This window comes from Bufo bufo, chromosome 3 (genome assembly GCF_905171765.1).
Source record: "Bufo bufo chromosome 3, aBufBuf1.1, whole genome shotgun sequence".
NCBI lineage: Eukaryota > Metazoa > Chordata > Amphibia > Anura > Bufonidae > Bufo > Bufo bufo.
In genome coordinates, this window is record NC_053391.1 from 330,940,758 (window position 1) to 330,948,410 (window position 7,653).

Consider the following 7,653-nt stretch of genomic DNA (forward strand, 5'->3'; position numbering starts at 1 on the left):
CGTTCACGTCACGCATTGCACCCGCGCGGAAAACTCGCTCGTGTGAAAGGAGCCTAACAGGTCAGCCAGTTTCATGGGGACAAATCTGCTGACCAATGCCCTTTAAATATTTCTCCTAATTAACTGCAAACTTTGAGCTTTACCCTCTGAAAACATTATTGTAACTCCTCAATAAATATGCATTTTGTTACATACTGGTTAATTGTGTGCTGAATTAGTTACTGGAAATGGTCAAACATATACTAAACTGTGTATGAGATTTCTTTTTTTGTGTACCATATGCCCATTCTGATTCTTTTATCGGTAAGCTTCCAATCTAAGATACCAAGAGGCAGTTTGTAGTCTTCTACTAAGAAGCTACTGACCAATAAGCGCTCATGTGTAAAGTTTTTCTACACTTATATTTGCTAACATAGATTAGAAATTGTAACCAACAACCCTTTTACCTTTGTAATGATGCATTCTAAGGCCTTTTGTGTAACGAACCAGCTGCCAGGAGATACATGAAAGTGAGCAGTAAGAGCTATTGTCAATGCAGGGAAAAGCTGTCCTACAGTACATAGGGACAGTTATAGTATACTGTAGAATATCTTCTCTCTGTCTCCCTGCATTTACTATAGTGAGCGCTTACTGCTCGCTGTCATGTATCTCCTGGCAGCTGGTTAATTACACAGCGCGCCGGAGATACGGTAGAATCACTCACTGACTGTGATAAATAGTAGGCATGTAAACATATATTTAGGTGACTTCCCGCAATTTGACGTACTAGTACGTTATGCTGATCGGAGCAGTGTGTGCCCGATCAGTGCAGGGGCCCGGCAGTCACTAACAGCCAGGCCCCTGCTGTATCCGCCGGCGGCATAGGTGTTTGTGATCGGTCAGGGTCTCCATCGGGTCCCCGCGCTGCAGTGACGGGTGATCCGATGGGTGAGAAGGCTGCAAGGCATCGAGTCTTGTCTTCTACGGAGGCCTAGGAGATACAGCATCTTTGCAGACTGGTTCAGAACCCCAAAAGTTGAAGTCCCAGAGTAGGGAAAAAAAACTTTTTCAGAATGATAAAAAAAAATGAAAAATTCAAGTAAAAAAAAAAAGGAAAAAATGCTCCTTTCCCCTAAAGCTGCAAAAAATAGAAAAAAAAAAAGACATATTAGGTATTACTGTGTCTGTAACAGCTGGCTCTATAAAAATATCACATGACCCCTACTGTAAAGAAAAAAAATAATTAAAAAGTGTAATACCTACAAAAAGTCGTATGTACCTCAAAATAGTACCAAACAGTCGCCTCATCCCGCAAAAAATAAAAAAAATATGGCATTCAGAAAATGAAGACACAAACATGATTTTTTTTTTTTAAATGCTTTATTATTTAAAACTGAAACAAAAAAAAAGTATACATATTTAATATCATCGCATCCGTAACAACCTGCTGTATAAAAAAAGCGCATGATCTAACATTGTAAAAAAAAAAAACAACATAGAATAACCGAGCCAAAACAGCCATTTTTTGGTTACGCTGCCTCACAAAAAGCGTAATATAGAGTGATAAAAAATCATATGTACCCCAAAATAGTATTGATTAAAACTGTCACCTTATCCTGTAGTTTCCAAAATGGGGTCACTTTTTGGGTGTTTCTACTGTAGGGTGCATCAGGGGGGGCTTCAAATGGGACATGGTGTCTAAAAACCAGTCCAGCAAAATCTGCCTTCCAAAAACCATATGGTGCGCCTTTCCTTCTGTGTCCTGCTGTGTGCCCGTACAGCAGTTTACAGGGTAATAGATTATGAGTTTTGTTTGGCTGTTAAGCCTTGTTGTGTTATAGAAAAAAAAGATTAAAATGGAAAATTGCCAAAAAGGAAAATTTAGAAATTCATTTCCATTTTGCATTTACAAAATGATGTCAATGTAAAGTAGACATATAGGGAATGTTAAAGGGTTTCTACCACCACATTTTGACCTAATTAGCTGTCAGACACTAGCGATCTGCTAGTGTCTGCTCTACCTAACCATGCTATTGTAATTCCTTTCTCTGCAGCGGTTACCCTAAAAAACTTAGTTTTATTGGTATGCAAATGAGCCTCTAGGTGCTATGGGGGCGTCTTTTCAGCACCTAGAGGCTCCGTCCACTCACCATTTCTGCAGCCCAGCGCGCTCCAGCCCGCCCCTCTCCTCTTGATTGACAGCCTACTCGCGCCTGCGCCGTGTGCTTCTGTATTCGGCGCAGGCGCAGTGACTGTCTCCCTGCGCCGGCATCTTTACTGCGCCAATTACGGTGCAGGGAGCAGTCCAACAGTCACTGCGCCTGCGCCGAATACAGAAGCACACGGCACAGGCGCGAGTAGGCTGTCAATCTAGAGGAGAGGGGCGGGCTGGAGCGCGCTGGGCTGCAGAAATGGTGAGTGGACGGAGCCTCTAGGTGCTGAAAAGACGCCCCGATAGCACCTAGAGGCTCATTTGCATACCAATAAAACTACATTTTTTAGGGTAACCGCTGCAGAGAAAGGAATTACAATAGCATGGTTAGGTAGAGCAGACACTAGCAGATCGCTAGTGTCTGACAGCTAATTAGATCAAAATGTGGTGGTAGAAACCCTTTAAGTAATAACTATTTTATGACTGTCACTATCTGTTTTAAAAGCTGAGAAATTGACATTTTGAAAATTACGAATTTTTATTTATTTATTTTTTATAAGGGCTCATGCACACGACCGTATTTTATAAAAAAAATTGTTTATTTATTTTTATTTTTTTGCGATCCGCAATAGATGCGGATGACGTCCGTATGCATTCCGTATTTTGTGGAACAGAACAGCTGGCCCCTAATAGAACAGTACTATCCTTGTCCGTTATGCGGACAATAATAGGACATGTCCTATTTTTTTGCGGAACAGACATACGGAAACTGAATGCACAAGGAGTAACTTCGATTATTTATTTTTTTGCAGACCAATTGAAATGAATGGTTCCGTATACAGTCCGGACACTTACGTGTGCATGAGCCCTAACTGTGACATAATATATATATATATATGTGTATATATATGTATATATATATATAATCACAGTACAGACCAAAAGTTTGGACACACCTTCTCATTCAAAGAGTTTTCTTTATTTTCATGACTATGAAGGCATCAAAACTATGAATTAACATATGTGGAACTATATACATAACAAACAAGTGTGAAACAACTGAAAATATGTCATATTCTAGGTTCTTCAAAGTAGCCACCTTTTGCTTTGATTACTGCTTTGCACACTCTTGGCATTCTCTTGATGAGCTTCAAGAGGTAGTCCCCTGAAATGGTCTTCCAACAGTCTTGAAGGAGTTCCCAGAGATGCTTAGCACTTGTTGGCCCTTTTGCCTTCACTCTGCGGTCCAGCTCACCCCAAACCATCTCGATTGGGTTCAGGTCCGGTGACTGTGGAGGCCAGGTCATCTGGCGCAGCACCCCATCACTCTCCTTCATGGTCAAATAGCCCTTACTTTCAAAGTTTTCCCAATTTTTCGGCTGACTGACTGACCTTCATTTCTTAAAGTAATGATGGCCACTCATTTTGCTCTACTTAGCTGCTTTTTTCTTGCCATAATACAAATTCTAACAGTCTATTCAGCTGTGTATCCACCTGACTTCTCCTCAGCGCAACTGATGGTCCCAACCCCATTTATAAGGCAAGAAATTCCACTTATTAAACCTGACAGGGCACACCTGTGAAGTGAAAACCATTTCAGGGGACTACCTCTTGAAGCTCATCAAGAGAATGCCAAGAGTGTGCAAAGCAGTAATTAAAGCAAAAGGAGGCTACTTTGAAGAACCTAAAATATGACATATTTTCAGTTGTTTCACACTTGTTTGTTGTGAATATAATTCCACATGTGTTAATTCATAGTTTTGATGCCTTCAGTGTGAATCTACAATTTTCATAGTCATGAAAATAAAGAAAACTCTTTGAATGAGAATGTTAAACAAAACATGCAATGCAACAGCTCTCTGCAAACCAAATAAAGTACAAAATTGCATCATAATTGCAAATGCTATACTAATAAGTTAGAGATGCTTGGCAAATCGTTTTGTACAAAATTATTTGAGCCCGTCTGCCGCACGTCAAGGCGATCTCTAGTTAGACGGGTTCCTAACACTAAATTTTACCTGTTATGTGCCATGACGGCTACCATATAATTCAGAAAGTACAGGTTCCACATGCATGCTGGATCCGCCTGAATTTCTGTCATTTTTGGTGCCAAAATGGCCTCCATTATATCCACGGAAAGCAGTTACCAGCATGCATGCCGGGCCCACTCCACACCACCTGTACTTTCTGAATTATATGGTAGCCGTCATGGCACATAACAGGTAAAATTTAGTGTTAGGAACCCGTCTAACTAGAGATCGCCTTCACGTGCGGCAGACGGGCTCAAATAATTTTGTACAAAACGATTTGCCAAGCATCTCTAACTTATTAGTATAGCATTTGCAATTATGATGCAATTTTGTACTTTATTTGGTTTGCAGAGAGCTGTTGCATTGCATGTTTTGTTTAACAGTCTTGTTCTCAGCCATAGCAACGTGCCCCTGCGCTTTGGGATGTGCTGACTGACCCCCTTTTTCATTGCTCTTTGAATGAGAAGGTGTGACCAAACTTTGGTCTGTACTGTGTATGTATGTATGTATGTATGTGTGTGTGTGTGTGTGTATATGTATATATATATATATATATATATATATATATATATATATACTTTCTATTACTCAAATTTACCACTGTCATGAAGTACAATGTAACAGTTTATAAGGTTATAAGGCTGAAAAAAGTCATCTGTCCATCCAGTTCGGCCTGTTATCCTGCAAGTTGATCCAGAGGAAAGCAAAAAAAAAACTGAGGTAGAAGCCAATTTTCCCCACAATCCGTGAGCAGGTGGTCAGTGAAGGATCCGTGTTGGGGCCGTGTGTGTGTTTTTTGCTGTCCGTGTTTCACTGACCCTCAACAGCTGAAAAATAATTATCAAAGCATCTCTTCTTAATGATCCGTGAAACACAGATGTAACACAGATTACATCCGTGGTTTTCATAGACTATAATGGATGTGAGGGATACAGGAACACGGACCAAGATAGGACATGCATCCGTGCTGAAAACACTGATGTGTGAATACACACATTAAAATGAATGGAGAACACGGACAGCACACGTCCAGGAAACACTGATGTGTGAATGAGGCTTTAGGCCCCTTTCACACAAGCGAGTTTTCTGCGCAGGCTCAATGCGTGACGTCAACGCATAGCACCCGCACTGAATCCTGATCTATTCATTTCAATGGGTCTGTGTACATGAGCGTTTTTTTTTTTTTCACGCATCAGTTCTGCGTTGCGTGAAAAACGCATCATATTCTATATTCTGCATTTTTCACGCAGCCCTGGCCCCATAGAAATGAATGGGGCTTCAGTGAAAAACGCATTGCTTCGTTTTTCACTGATGGTTGCTAGGAGATGTTGTTTGTAAACCTTCAGTTTTTTATCACGCGCGTGAAAAATGCATCAAAATGCATTGCACCAGCGCTGAAAAAACTGAACGCAATCTCAGACAAAATTGACAACTTATTTGCAAAATGGTGCGAGTTTCACTGAACACATCCGGACCAAATCCGTCACGCTCATTTGAAAGAAGCCTAAGGGGGAAAAAATTCCTTCCCTACTCCAATCCGAATAAGGCCCCTTGCAGATCAGCGTGAGCGGATTAGGTCCGAATGCATTGCAGATGCGTTCAGTGAAAAATGCGAGATTTCACAAGCTAGTTCATTCTGTTTTGTATACCATCGCGTTCAGTTTTTATTGCGTGGATGCAATGCGACTTAATGCGTTTTGCATATGCGTGACAAAAAACTGACGGTATACAAACCATCTCTTAGCAACCATCCGTGAAAAATGCATCGCATCCGCACCTGCTTGCGGATGCGATGCGATTTTCACGCAGCCCCATTCACTCCTATGGGGCAAGCGTTGCGTGAAAAACACAGAATATAAAACATGCTGCGATTTTCACGCAACGCACAGGTGATGCGTGAAAACCAACGCTCATGTACACAGACATATTGAAATGAATGGGTTCGGATTCAGTGCAGGCGCAATGTGTTCGCATTGCACCCGCACGGAATACTCTCTCGTGTAAAAGGGGCCTAGCTCAATGACCCCTCTCTAGTAGCTATAGCCTGTAATATTATTCCACTCCAGAAATACATCCAGGCCCCTCTTGAATTCCTTTATTGTACTCACCATCGCCACCTCCTCAGACAGAGAGTTTCATAGTCTCACTGCTCTTACCGTAAAGAATCCTCTTCTATGTTTGTGTACAAACATTCTTTCCCCAGTCGTCTCCATGACACCACATCCTGAAACTGTCTTCCTCTGATAGGACAGGAAAAAACAGAGAGGTTTAAAACCCCACCCCTTCCCTCCATCGCCAGTGTTTTTTCCTGTCCTATCAGGATAGGAAGCAGGAGAGGTGTATGGAGGCTCTATACGGGCCCACCTGCATGTTTCAGGCCAAGGTCGGATCCGTAGGTTCGGCTCTCCCTCCTCCTCTCATGGCCTGTGCTTGGACGCAAACGGTTGCGCTCCCTGCGAAGATCCCCTCTGCGGCGGTCCAGGGTGATTTCATGCAGAGGGGAAAGGAAGATGGCGGCCGGAGCGGCACTAAGATGTGTTCCCTCCGGTCGCCGGCGCATGACGTCAGACGCTGGGGGTGGAGTCGGACGTTGTGACGTCATCATCAAGCGCCGCAGGTCCTGAAAGGGAAGAATTATAAAAACCCACAGGACCGGCAGGACGGCGTCTGATCAGCGCCTGCTCTCACCCAGAGAGCTATCACTGGGACTTTGGCGATTCGGGAGCAAGGATGAGTGCCCCCATTACGCTGGGCTCTGGAGCCGAGCCTGCATCAAATCCAGGATCCGTGAGTAGCCTGACTTCAGGCACATGGTATTCATTCATTTTCCCTGGTTAGCTGATCCTTCTCTCCCTTATACTTCTAGGGTGAAAAGGATTCCCGCTTCTGCTCCTAAGAAAACAATTTTTTTTTATTAGTGGCAATAACCTCAGCGAGGCGTGTCTGTGAACTTCAGGCCTTATCTATTCAGGATCCCTTCCTTTCAATTTTTCCGGACAAGCTGGTATTTAGGTTAGACCCAACCTTCTTACCAAAGGTAGTATCTACCTTTCATAGGTCACAGGACATCGTACTTCCCTACTTCTGTGCCAATCCCAAAAATGACCAAGAAGCTACCTTCCATACTTTAGACGTCAGGCGGGCAGTTCTAAAATACCTAGAAACAACTAGTGAGTGGAGAATTGACAGGAATCTTTTTATCCAATTTTTTGGGCCTAATAAAGGGGAAAAGGCAGCAAAAAGTTATATTTCAAGATGGATAAAAACTGCCATCTCAGAAGCTTACAAGATCAAAGGGAAAGAAGCTCCTTCTTCCCTTAAAGCACATTCGACAAGAGGCATGGCCGCTTCTTGGGCAGAAAGGTCATCAACCTCTCTACAACAAATCTGTAGAGCGGCAGCTTGGAAGAGGGTCCACACCTTTTCCAAACATTTTTCTAACGAGGATATGGCGTTCGGACGTAAAGTCCTTTGTGCCGTTGTCCCTTCCTA